Genomic DNA, 14,937 nt, shown 5'->3' with positions numbered 1-14,937 from the left:
GTCAGGAAGTGAATAAGAATCGTAGACATACTCGGATCGCAAGAATAGAGTTACCCCGAGGCTCGTATCATAGCCTACTTATAACTAAGACATGCCAAAAGAAAGAAAGGTTAGGCTTTACATACCTCGTTCGCGTCCTAAGCTAATCCAAACTCAAGTCTCGGCTTTTCAAAAAATCTACAATAACGTCATTAAATACTAACATTAGTTATAAGTACTAAGGAATTCATTCCCAAGCCATCACTTTATCTACAGAAATTTGGGCAGCATTTCCCCTATAAATTCAACAACCCCGAGAATTCAACTCGGCCAAAATCATCCACAACAATACCAACAACCACACTAACAACATCAATAATCAATTCAAAACGCATTATAACGCTAATGACTCTTCTCTACATCATTCGACAACATTTCAATCATATTCAATTTAACTACATACATTCAAACCAATCTCAACGCTCACAAGTCCAAGTACTAATCTGAGAGTATTCAAACAGGATTCAAGAACACTTTAAACAACCCACACAATATTCAAGACAACCCAAACCAAAACTCCATTTCACCCGAAACCATCCCAAACCCGAGAACAACAACAATACATTCCTCTCTCCCAAATTCGTGAATTACACCAACGATCCACACGTTAACAATGTCATTCTCATAAATATAAAAACTATATAAGGATCACGTTAACTTCCAAACAATTTGCACAACAATTACGACGTCAACTTGAATCATTAAACTCTCATTATCAACATGGAATCCACAACAACAACAACCAAAATACTAAATAAAATTAGTTCATTCTTAACCACACAAGGGAGGCCATATTCGGCCACCACCACCCCATACAAAATTCCTGATTTCCATCCATTTCTACACACTACAACATGTGCAAACCATCCATAACATATGAAAAAGAGGATTAAACCTTACCTTTTCTTCTTAACTTCACAACTTGGCTAGGGTTTGCGATTGATAAAACGAATGGTTTGTTGACTCCAACAACTACCTCACGTTAAAGAGGACCTTCCAATTGGTTGAATTGCTAGAAGAAAATAATTTTTTGATCACTATTTTTGGACCTCAATTTTTCTTCACCATGGCCGAATACTCTCTTGGTTTTTCTCCAAGCTTCTCCAACTTTCTAAGGTTTGTGAAGATGATGAATTTGATTAATTTGTCATCTTTTCTCTACATATATGATGCATCCATGTGTACCATGGCCCACATATGGCTTGGACCAATTAAATTTGGCAAGCCATGGGTGGAACCACCTCATGCCACACGGCCAACTTGGCCATTATTTCATGAATTTTCAACTTTTCATAATTCACTTTTAACCCCAAATTTTCCTTAATATTCCATACCAAAAAATCATAAGCAACTTGTGCCTTAAAACAATATCGGAGATTAAAAGTCCCAACCTCGTATCCCGGAATAGTCTTATCCTTAACTTATCATGGTTAGCTCGGATTATCCCAACGTACAAAATACGGGATATAACATCCTTCCCCCCTTTAGAACATTCGTCCTCGAATGTTAAAATAGTCTCATAAGGTCTTATAAGGGTCTCGGGGGGTTTCCTTTATTACTATAGTATGCAGTCTCATCTACCAATCATATTTCTTCTTCACCTTCTCTTCAACTTCTCAAATCATCTCCTCCCTGCTTTAACTATCATCAGCTGGTATAATTCTGAAAAAAAATTCGACACATAAATTCACTCTCTTTTAGTAGCCCGCTAGTTCTAATCATCTTGCTTAAATCATCTTATAATCCCCTTTACTCGACTGGTAACATTCTAGGCACATTATCTCGGGTCATCTCTTTATCTTTAATTCAAACTCTTCTATCGTCCCTTGCTCAGATCTTGCTCTCAACTTTCCGGTCGCACATTATGTGGCAATCTGTACAAGAACATGCGAAGGTACTCAAATTACAAGAACATGCGAAGGTACTCAAATTAGCCCAAAAATACCTTAGCGTGGCTCCACTGATCCTTATTTTTACTTTCCACTGATCCTTATTTTTACTTTGTCTTCGCCTCTCTTCTTTTACAACCGGTATAGGAATAAACCTTTGGTTCAACCATACCCATGTCCCGTTTGTCCCCAGTACCAATCCTATCTCGGTAATTTAGCTTAAACCATCTTTACATCCTTTCTTAATGCACCCAGAATATTATCGTATATTGTTATTACTGAATTCAAACTTTTCTCATTAAATGTTCGCTTGGTCTCATCCTTAACATATAAATGTTCTTGGATAGTATAACTACTCTTGTACGACCTGTATAGGGTATATTCCATCTTAGCCTCTAATCCAGCACAGCAGTGTTACCTTTCACAATGTCTCTGTAAGTTACTCGTTATCGTTTCCTTGTCGTATTCTCCTTTAAGCCTCCACTTTCTGATGTCATATCATTCAAGATCTCTGCAATTGATTCTCAGCACTATCTTAATTACCATCCTAGCTTCTACCCCTTTTGCTGGCTTTTGGATCTTACTGACTTGTCTCGGCAAGGAATCTTACCTGTAGCCCGAGCATCCGTGTCAAATATATGGTAGTGTTGATTATCTCCATCTTGTACTTGCATCTCTCGCACCCGCTTCCCCCCTTTAAGGGGTGTACTTATACTATTACCCAATTATACCTTGCCCTATGTCCGCATTTTCCAATCTCAATTAGGCGGCACTTTTATTCCGACATTCAGATCCCCTTGCCATTCATCTGCTCACTTTCTTTCTTTTTCAAATATCATTGTGTTGGTACTTCCCAAGCTTATCCTATAGCGAAAACAGCATCAGCTTGCCTTGTGACATTTGTGCCATTTATTTTTCTTTTCACTTGAACTTCGTTATCCCGTCCGATTAACGCCTTTCATATACCGCCACGTTGGTTGCCGGAATACACATATCCGTTGATATAGCCATGTACGGGATATTTTGTGCATACCTATATAGACATAATTACTACTATCTTGCTTACGAAATATTTCCAAACACTATTCAAACTCACCCTAATTCTAAAGCTAAAATGCACCTTCTTTCTCTTCACCGGTCTAGTCCACCCCGGCCTACGCGACCTCTTAAGGTTTTCGCCCACTCTGTATATTCTAATTCCCCTTAGGCTAATCTAACTTCCCATTTGGTTCTCCTGTGTCTGACTTTATGGGACTTTTTAGTATACTTCCCAGGGGGTCACCCATCCTAAAATTTCTCTCACCCCAGCACGCTTAACCTTGGAACTCTGATGAAATACGATGCTCTAACGCTAGTATGATAGCGTCCACCTCACCACATGACCTTCATCACACAATCCGGAGTAAATTGAGGTCTTAACAGATTTTGAATCGTTCTCATAACACTTCTCCCTCCGAATTAGAAAGGGTCTCTTACTCTTTGTGTTATATCCCGTGTTTCGTGCCTTGGGACAATCCGAATTAATCATGATAAGTTAAGGACAAGACTATTCCGGGAGGCGGAATGGAGATTTTTAACTACGACCTTGTTTTAAGACATAAGTTACTTGTGACTTGGTTGGTATGGAATATTAAGGAAATTTGGGACTAAAAGTGTATTATGGAAAAACTTTAATTCATGAAAATTAAAAGGCCATGTGGCCGGCCACATGGAGTGTGGGCCATGGCCATGGTTGGTTAATATATGTAGTAAAGCATGACTAAGTAGTAATATTTCATCACCTTCACCACCTAGAAAAATCAAGAAGCTTTGAGAAAGAACAATAAGGGCCATTCGGCCATGGAGTAAAAATTAAAGACCAAGAATCCACTTCAAAAAAATATTTTCTTCTAGTTTTTCTACCAATTGGAAGGCCCTCTTCAACGTGGAGTAGTTGTTGGAACAAGTAAAGCACTCATTCTTACAAGAACAAGTCCTAGCCGAGTGAAAGAATTGGGTGAAGAAGGTATGGTTCAATCTTCTCTTTTATATGTTATGGATGGTTTGTGGATGTTGTAGTATGTGGAAATGAATGAAAATCATGAAAATATAGATATTGATGTTGAACGGTGAACATGGAAAAGTTTGTGTGTGTGGGCGGAGTCTATGTAATGTTGTGTAGAAGTGATGAATTAATTCTACTTAGCATGTTGGTTGTTGTAGTGTGTTGAAATGGATGGGAAATCATGAAACTTGGTGTTAGGGAGGTGGCCGAATATGGCCTACTTTGTATGGTTAAGAATGAATTAATTCTAGTTAGTATTTTAGTTGTCGTCGTTGTGGATTCTATGATGAAAATGCAAGTTCAATGATTCAAATTGATGTTGTAATGGTTACGGGCTGATTTGGAGGTTAATGTGAATCTTATGTAATTTTTGTATTCATGGAATGACATTGTTAATGTATAGATTGTTGGTGTAGTTTATGAGTGTTGGAAGAGAATGTATTAGTGTTGTTTATGTTGAGTTGGAGATTTCGGGTAAGGTGGTGGTGTGGTTGGATTGGTTAAAGTCTTGTGTGAATTGTTTAAAGTGTTCTTGAATATTATTTGAATGGTTTCGGATTAATAATCGAATGTGCGAGTGTTGGTGTTAACTTGATTATATGCGGTTGAATCAAATATAAGTGAATGTCGTCATATTATGCGAAAGGAAGTTGTTGATGCTAGAATGCTTTTTGAATTAATGGTTGATGTTGTTAGAATGTTTGTTGGTATTGTTGTTGATGAATTTGGCCGAGTTGAATTCTCGGGGTGTTGTATTTATAGGGGAAATGCTGCCCAAATTTCTGTAGAATTTGGTGTTCATCGGGTTCCTAAATGCCTTTAGCTAATGTTAGTATTTAATAACGTATTGTAGATCTTGGAAATTCCACGACGTAAGTTTGGATTAGCTTGGAGAGCGGACGAGGTATGTAAAGCTCACCCTTTCTTCCTTTGGCATGTCTTAGTGTAATTAGGCTATGACACGAGTTTCGAGGTAATTCCACTCTTAGATTCCGAGTACGTTATGATTCATATTCGTTTATTGATGCTAGCATTCTTAATATGGTCATGCTATGGTCTTTATGTCCTTTACATGAATGGATTTCAAAAGTTGCATAAAAAGCTTTTGCCTTGAAAAAGAGTTTTGTTCCTAAACGATTCCGAAACTACGAACGTCCGTAACTTTCGTAGATGGAACCGGATTGCTTTGAAACGCTCGTAGAAAGTTTTATAACGCATAATGATGTTAACTTTCATGGGCGGGCCCGGGTTGGTTGATGCATCCCAGGGATTCCCGAGATTTACTTTTGTATAGTCATTACGACTTGTTTTTGGAAGAACTTAACATGATTTCCGTTTTGACTCTCAAGCGTCGGCTACTTACTATCCATTGAGTCTATGATGATGGTTTGTATGCATATGGTTTCTCACTACTCTGCTCGTGCGAGCTGTTACTATTTCCTTCACTGCGTCCCGGGCCAGGGCATGTATTCGTGCAATTCCACTGCATTATTCACCGCGTCCCTCACTAGAGGGCCGGGGCACGTTATATATATATATATATATGATGATATGATGATATGGGGGAGGCGGCCAGGATGGCATATGATGACTCTATTCACCGCGTCCCTCACTAGAGGGCCGGGGCACGTTACATGTACATGCATATGATGATTTTACTTACCGCGTCCCTCACTAGAGGGCCGGGGCACGTTATGTATGCATATGTTCATGGTGATTTTGCTATTTATGTCACTCAGACTATTTATGATTTTGAAATGCATGATTTACGTTTCAAGGTAAGCTTTACGAGTTTCGGTTCTTTGTGCTACTTTTACGTCTACTTTATTTCCGTACGATCACGCTTCTTGTGTTTCATGCTTTTTGCCTACGATACATATTCCGTACTGACCCCCTTTCTTCGGGGGCTGCGTTACATGCCGCGCAGGTACAGACACTCGTTTGGGTGAGCCGCCAGCTTAGGATCCCTACTCAGCCATTTTGGAGAGCTCCCTTGTCCGGGCCGTAGTTTGGTACAGACTCTTTGTTATACATTTGTACATATTTATTCAGGGGTACGGCGGGCCATCCCGTCATATGTTTACATTATTACTCTTAGAGGCCTGTAGACATAAATGTGGGTTGTGGGTAGCATTGTTTAGTGGTGTTTGCGTTCTGTATATTCTCAGGCTGTATTTATGATATATGTATATATGTGTGCGCGATGTTATGCCTTTATGTCCGTACAAGTTCTTATTATGTTGACTATGATCTGATTATAGTTGATAAGTGGGTACAAGTGCCCAGCTCGGGCAGTCATTTCTCGGTATGAGCTCGTGACACTTTGACTCCATAATTACTATTTTAGCCCTTTTTCAATCCTCAATATTCACTTTTCACCTATGAATATGACTACTTTCCGTCCTAGACTCCCAGATTCCTAATGGTGAGGGACACACCTTGATCGCCGTTATTTATAAATACTTGGTTATCGGCTTTTGGATTTACGCATTTATTAAATAACACTCATACGGCAAATGCACGGCCATAGAAATATTCCGATAAGGACTCGCATACTGCAACCGCGTTTGGTGACGCCTCTGATCTGTCTCTTGCGCGCGTATAGGCGGTTCGAGGGACCGCTAGAGCCCAGGAAGGCTCCGCCACGGCCTGTTGGTGTCGGCATACCACCGCCGTAGGGCGCGCAAGCTACGGAAGGGGAAGATGAACCGACAGCCGCTCGGTGGGCGGGTGCCTACCGCGGACCGCCTGTTATGGACACTCTCTCATAACATGGCCTTGACGGCCACAAGAAAAACAAGCACCGTAGCACGGTAACACTCTCCCGGGGATGATGCCCACCGCGGTGAGAACACTTAGAGGTAAGGTGGCCTCGGGCGGCCGAACTCACATGCGTACGTGAACACCTTGGCCACAGGCCTCCTAGCAGGCTCACCGAGCCTGCAGGCATCCCGATCTCTGCCCACAGGCTTAGTGAGGTGCCCCCATGTGGGCGAAGAATACCACATTGTGCGGTGAGGTACGCCGCCTCGAAACTCCCCGGAATAACGATCCCGATCTAGCCTGCGGGGCCGGCCCGCAATCATGATCTCTGTCCCGAGGCTGACGCCACTACGTGTCGATCCTCCGTCCCTGACCCGTAGGCACAACGCCCGAGCAATATCCGTACCGGTGGAAGCACGTGCGAACTGACTATCGACCAAGTAACGATCCGGCCCATCGCATATCGATGCATCCTGTCGGTCATGCTCGACTACATAGTGGGTGCGTACCTAGCCAATGAGTCGAACTCTAGGCTATGCTCTCGAACACTCACGCCGTCACACTGCCTCGGACGTAGGAATCTATCAGCTGCACGCTCGCCTCATCTCCGGAGGCGGAAGAGTGGCCAAGAAGGCCTGCAACGCAAGCTCGTCCCCGCTAGCTTTCGGAGGAGCATCCTCGCCCTTAGACAACTCCCCGGACTCATACCGGTTAACGGCTACATCCACGCAACCGATATGAAGCCGGCTCGACCGGACTCTGTCTCGAAGCTCTAATCATCCTCGGTGCACGCTGCCATCCATCGAATAAACTCCTGGGGATCCTCCTCGGGCTTTGACCGTAAAACTGCGGAGGATTCTGAGTCAAGAAATAACGGGTCTCAAACTATCACGTCGTCGTGCATGGTCACCTCTGTCCAGGTGCTGCGAGCACCGCTCCCCGCCACTAGTGCGGTCAGCGGCTAAATCCGCATCCCTCATAGCCTGTCCTCTCGCGCCCCGGCCCCAGAGCTAGAGGTTCGGATACCGAAATCCGGGAGCTGGCGGTGGAGCCGCCCCGGTGCCGGTGGCCTTCCCACCCTATGCTCCTCCCCGATGGTGACGGTGTAGCGAGCTCGCTGACCCGGAGGAGGCATGTCTCGGAGCTCGGGCGGGCCACGGGCCTGTGCTCTCCGGGCCTGGCTGGTCTCTCCGAACAGCGTCGGCTGCCTGCAGGCGTGTCTTCACCGGGAGGCATCGTGAAAACATAACGGGTCGTTAGGGGAGGAGTCATCTGATAAGACAACTCATCGCACGATCTAGGATCGAAGGAAAGATAACATCCTAAATCATCCCGTAGCTTAAAACATTTATAGATGTGGTGCACAACACACCGATAAACAAGACTCTCTTAGACACGGTACGTAGACAACAGAGGACGGCAGCTCGATACCATACCGCCAACGACGACCCGTGAAACCACAAACTGATGCCGAGAGCGGAATGACTCGCCTTGTATGCTTCAAATCGGCATATAGATAACTTATGCGTATACAAAGATCAGGCATCGTCTCGAATCGTCGCATACCAACACATATGTCGCACGAAATAAAAAGGCTATCGTAAATCACAACATCTCAAAATATATATATACGCAAGCCGATAAGGCTGCCATGGCGGGTGGGACCGCCCAAGCACAAATCATACGAACGCAACTGAACAGAACTATTCACAACCCACCTATATGTCTACAGACCTCTAAAGTAACACAAAATCATATGACAGGACAGGGCCCCGCCGTACCCCTGAATAGACATACATATATACAACAAAAGAGTCTGTACCAAAATATGGGCTCCGGAACAAGGGAGCACTCCAAGACAGCTGAAAGGGAATCCTAAGCCGGTGGATCATCAAAACGTGTATCCGTGCGGGCATGAAACGCCCCGAAGAAAGAGGGTCGATTTTGGAATATGTATCGAGTATGTAAAGCATGAAACACAAAATGATCGGTATAACCGAAGTAAAGTAAGTAAAAAATGCGTACAATATCCAGGGTATCAAAATACTTACTTTGGAAACACAAATCATGCATGTCAATATCATATTCACTTCATTATGGGACTTAGAAACATAAGTAAATAATCATCATGTACAAATGCATACATAACGTGTCCCGACCCTCCAGTGAGGGACTTGGTAAATGAGATCATATAATCATCATGTATAGCCATCATATCATCACATATATATATATATCGTACACGGCCCTCTAGTGAGGGACTCGGTGAATAGAATCATCATATCATCATATTATCATATCATATATCATATGCGGTCCGTAATGGGACCCGGCGGACAGAAAGTTGTCGCCACCCCATCTTTGGCACCACAACACATCATACTTCGGAATATTGCATATCTCCGAACACATCATGCTCCGTATCACATCATACTTCGTATCACATCATACTTCGTAACACATCATACTTCGTATCACATCATACTTCGTATCACGTCATACTTCGGAAAACACATCATACTTCAGAATATAGCATAGTGCGCACGATACATAACCGGCCCGGGACTCGGCGAAAGATGTGACAACAGTATGCACGAGCAGAGTCGTGGGAAACCATATGCAGTTTAAAACATCTTCAAAGACTCAATAGAATAATCAAAACGAACTATCATTTAAAAACCAAGACAATAGTCAAATCAGGTTTCTTTCGAATGTCACTCGGGAACATATCGAATGGAACTTTCGAAATCATAGTTATGTATCAAAATCATATGCATAAAAATGCTCAATTTAGACTCAACAGATAAGTAAGTAATCATGCTCGGGGGTCGGGATGATAGCCATACTAAGTTCTTTCAAAAAGTCGTTAGAACTATACAAAGGAAAGTCTCGGGGGCCCACGGACAAGCATCAAACCAATCCGAGCCCGCCTATGGAAGTTAGAATCATTATACGCTACAGAACCTTCTACGAGCATATCGAGGCGATCCGGTTCCATCTATGAAAGTTACGGCCATTATTAGACATGGAATCCTTTAAGAATGAAATTCTTTATACATCATTGAATCCAATCATACAAAAGACATAAGAACCATAGCTCGACTACATTAAGAATGCGAAAGTCAGGAAGTGAATAAGAATCGTAAACATACTCGGATCGCAAGAATAGAGTTACCCCGAGGCTCGTATCATAGCCTACTTGTAACTAAGACATGCCAAAAGAAAGAAAGGTTAGGCTTTACATACCTCGTCCGCTTCTTAAGCTAATCCAAACTCAAGTCTCAGCTTTTCAAAATCTACAGCAACGTCATTAAATACTAACATTAGTTATAAGTACTTAGGAATTCATTCCCAAGCCATCACTTTATCTACAGAAATTTGGGCACATTTCCCCTATAAATTCAACAACCCCGAGAATTCAACTCGGCCAAAATCATCCACAACAATACCAACAACCACACTAACAACATCAATAATCAATTCAAAACGCATTATAACGCTAATGACTCTTCTCTACGTCATTCGACAACATTTCAATCATATTCAATTCAACTACATACATTCAAACCAACAACAACGCTCACAAGTCCAAGTACTAATCCGAGAGTATTCAAACAGGATTCAAGAACACTTTAAACAACCCACACAATATTCAAGACAACCCAACCAAAACTCCATTTCACCCGAAACCATCCCAAACCCGAGAACAACAACAACAATACATTCCTCTCTCCCAAATTCGTGAATTACACCAACAATCCACACGTTAACAATGTCATTCTCATAAATATAAAAACTACATAAGGATCACGTTAACTTCCAAACAGCCCACAACAATTACGACGTCAACTTGAATCATTAAACTCTCATTATCAACATGGAATCCACAACAACAACAACCAAAATACTAAATAAAATTAGTTCATTCTTAACCACACAAGGGAGGCCATATTCGGCCACCACCACCCCATACAAAATTCATGATTTCCATCCATTTCTACACACTACAACATGTGCAAACCATCCATAACATATGAAAAAGAGGATTAAACCTTACATTTTCTTCTTAACTTCACAACTTGGCTAGGGTTTGCGATTGATAAAACGAATGGTTTGTTGACTCCAACAACTACCTCACGTTAAAGAGGACCTTCCAATTGGTTGAATTGCTAGAAGAAAATAATTTTTTGATCACTATTTTTGGACCTCAATTTTTCTACACCATGGCCGAATACTCTCTTGGTTTTTCTCCAAGTTTCTCCAACTTTCTAAGGTTTGTGAAGATGAAGAATTTGATTAATTTGTCATCTTTTCTCTACATATATGATGCATCCATGTGTACCATGGCCCACATATAGCTTGGACCAATTAAATTTTGCCAAGCCATGTGGGAACCACCTCATGCCACACGGCCAACTTGGCCATTATTTCATGAATTTTTAACTTTCCATAATTCACTTTTAACCCCAAATTTTTCTTAATATTCCATACCAAAAAATCATAAGCAACTTGTGCCTTAAAACAATATCGGAGATTAAAAGTCCCAACCTCGTATCCCGGAATAGTCTTATCCTTAACTTATCATGGTTAGCTCGGATTATCCAACGTACAAAATACGGGATATAACACAAGTGTTCACCCTAGAATGCTCATCAATCAGCCTCGGGACTCAGTCACGAAAAGAGAAAGTCGATCCAGTCACGAACTCTGCACTCATAAAAGAATGCAGCAAGGTAGAATCAGTACAACAACACGTACTGAGTAGGCAACATAGGCCAACAACAGTTAGATAACATATGCAAAAGAAAGAGACTGAGAGATCAACATGCTTACAATCAGATACAACTCAACACAGTCCAAGAATATCATATCCAATACCAAATTTACCAAGTCTAGCAAGTCAACCATCAAGTCATAATACAATACCATGTGTAAATATGAGATGAATGCAATGATACACACACGCTTATGGCAGAAATATCTCATTGTCTCGACAGTCATGACCCATGGGGGGCGCTAAGTCCATGTACCTATTGTGGCGCACAGCCCGATCCAATAATCAATGTTGCAAAACATGCAACTCGATCCCAGTCAGTGTTGCGATACGTGCAACCCAATCTAAGTAAGTGTTGCAGCGTGCAACCCGATCCCAATATATGTAAAAATGAGTGTATGCATGATAACAATTCCAACAAGAATGTATGAATCAATCGTGCCATACATGGACACATGTGTCAATCACAATATCAATATCATAACTTTACTTTCCTTTCCAACAACCTCAACAATGATAAATATACTCTTCGGATCATAAGGCAATCACTAGGCATCAACTCTAGAATCAATCACATGGCGACAAGCCAGTAAAACACAATGAGGCAACAACCCAATAGAACACAATAAGGCGATAAGCCATGGTCAACAACAATACCAACCTAAATATTCCATCCAACTGCATACCCAAAGGTTTGCATGCTTTCTCCAATAATCACTAACTCTACATATGTTTGCTAACTGAAGTCTAACTAAAAGGTAAGTCGTAACCTACCTGAAAAGCCGAACAACGAGCCACGAACCGTCAAACCTTTGCCTTGCCCTTTCTTTACACCTCCAAATACTCAAAGTCTAATCATATTCAAGTTCTACATTAGAAATCAAGAAAAACAATACCCAGATTGCTATACTTCTAAATTAAGTCAAACTCTAACTCATAGAATTGGGAAAACGGACCAACAAGGGTAAAATGGGAAATTGGAAGGTGGAATATGCAATTCATGCTCTAGATGATCAAACTCACTAATCAATTGCTAAATCAACTCAAGATTAAGCCTAATTCGGATTTAAAGTGAAAATTTTGGGTAAGAACCCTAACTTTTCAATTCTCAAATTAATCGCTAATAATGGAAAAATTAAGCTTAACAACAAGGAATTCACCAATTTCTATGGTTATACTAGTCAATTTCATCAACAATTTCCATTTAGGAAGTCTAGAACCCATTTCAATAATTTATCATAAGACTCATCTTCTTCATGTTGATTCTAATGATTTCTAGCAAGGATTAAGTGTTTAGGAAGGTAAATGATGAAGTCTAAGGTCAAGGATTTTACCTCCAAGAAGTTTCAGTCGAAAAGCTATTCGCCCAAAGTGTGCTTAGAGAGTGATGAAGGGAAATGATAGGGTTTAAGGGTTTTAACTTAAGAAAGAAGGAAATAATCTGCCATCATCCGCTACAAGGATTGGATTACCTGCTGTAGCGGGCACGCTACAGCACCACATGGCCCCCTATGGTGACCAACACCAAAAACTCGACAAGCCGCGACGGCGGCTCCCCATCCGTTATCGCGAGTCCGCCTCAACGGATATCTGTTCGTTGGGCCGACTCATCACTTTATCTCCTCACCCACTACAGCGGGACTGCCACCGCGAGTCTGGTACCGCTGCAGCGGACACCAGACACCAGAAATTCTGGTTTTTGACAAGTCTCAACCCGAAATCCGACTATCACCCGAGGCCGTACAGATATGCCACAAACATGCAAACATACATAAAAACGCGCTAAGAACTCATCCATGGCCTCAAAATTTCCAACAGAGGTCTATTTGACCAAGTCAACCCCCGATGGCCTATATCCAAGTTTCCAACCCATGTCCCACAACTCTCCCAAGTGCCTTGGGAACCGAACTGAACATCCCACTAAGTGATAAACGGTCATCCAGACCTCTCGGAATAGATGGAATCTCAAAAAAAGTCTATTTACCCAAAAGTCAACTTTGAGTCAAACATATCTCACTTTAAGGCTCAAACTTCCAAATTCACACTAAAACTCGCCTGATGACCTCGAAAAAGGGTCAACATGGGTAAAAGGGTCAATAGCACTATAATGACCAATCAGGTCACTACAATATGTTTTAGCATCTCTATTGAACTCCTTGTATTTTTGTTAGAACTTATGTGATATTTGGTGTTCCATACAATAGATATTTTGTTAGAACTTATGTGATATATGTATATATTATAGTTTTCGACATGTGTTTTGCACGTGCATCCCATATCAAGTAGCTCACATGGTATAAAACATAATTAAACCTTTTTTTAAAAGTACCGCCTCATTGGGATATTTTATTAATTAATAAAGGGAACAAAATGTCCTGCGATAATAAAGAAATAAAGAAAGCACCTAATCTAGAAAGTAATGAAACCAAACCAAGCCCTTATTTAGAAACTAGAGTCGGCTCTTTCCTGAGTTCCATCTCCAAATTGCACTCTGTTTGATCTTGAAATTCAGTGCTAGAGCTCCGAGATGAAAGCTCTGAAGGTGTAATCCAATCCTCTTGGCCTTCTGATTTGATTTTGCGTTCGATCATGTTGAGGGTGGTGATTTGAATTTGAAACGCGGAGTTGATAATCTCGTCTGAGCTGAAGGTCTGTCGATTGTTGCTCATCTAGTGTATATTTTCTAGCATCTCTATTGAATGTATTGTGTTTTTCTGGCGACTTGAAGTGTAGATCTATTTACTGTGCACTTTATAGAATTAATAACAACAACAACAACATACCCAGTATAATGGGACAAGGTGGGTCTGGGGAGGGTATAGTGTACTTTTTTTCTACAATAAGGTCATTCAAGTTTACATATTTTTCTTACAAATTAACTATTGCTAGAAAGCCTCTGTAAAAAGTGAGAAAAAATGTTCAAAATAGTGCCTTAAGTTTGGGATTTGAATTAAAATAATTTTTATTCGTCAACATGGAACTCTAATAATCCTTCAATTGTAGAAATTAGTGATTTTAGTTGAACTCTGTTTGCGTTGGTAAATATGGCATGAATTAAAATGATAAAGACTAATAATGCTGAAAAAGTATAACCAAAAACAAATATAATTCCTTTACTTATCTATTTATATAGAATAGGAGAAGCAAAAGGTTATTGGGCTGCCAAGTGTAATCATCACAAAATTCCAAATTAAAAATACAAAAAAAAAAAATAGTAATAACCACAAAAGTCCCAATTCAAAATACAACAAACAAAAAAAAAATAGAAGAAAACAAACTGCTAATTCAAATTAAGGTGTCCTATTATAATGTAACCATAATTAGATAAACCACCAACTCGCTTTTTTAGGATCGATATAACATACGTTTCTCTGTAAACTTCTTTTTTCTCTTTCATCTCATCTCTCAATAATTTCCATTCAATTTTC

Source organism: Lycium ferocissimum, chromosome 9 (genome assembly GCF_029784015.1).
Source record: "Lycium ferocissimum isolate CSIRO_LF1 chromosome 9, AGI_CSIRO_Lferr_CH_V1, whole genome shotgun sequence".
Lineage (NCBI taxonomy): Eukaryota > Viridiplantae > Streptophyta > Magnoliopsida > Solanales > Solanaceae > Lycium > Lycium ferocissimum.
Note: the sequence above shows the minus strand (reverse complement) of the source record.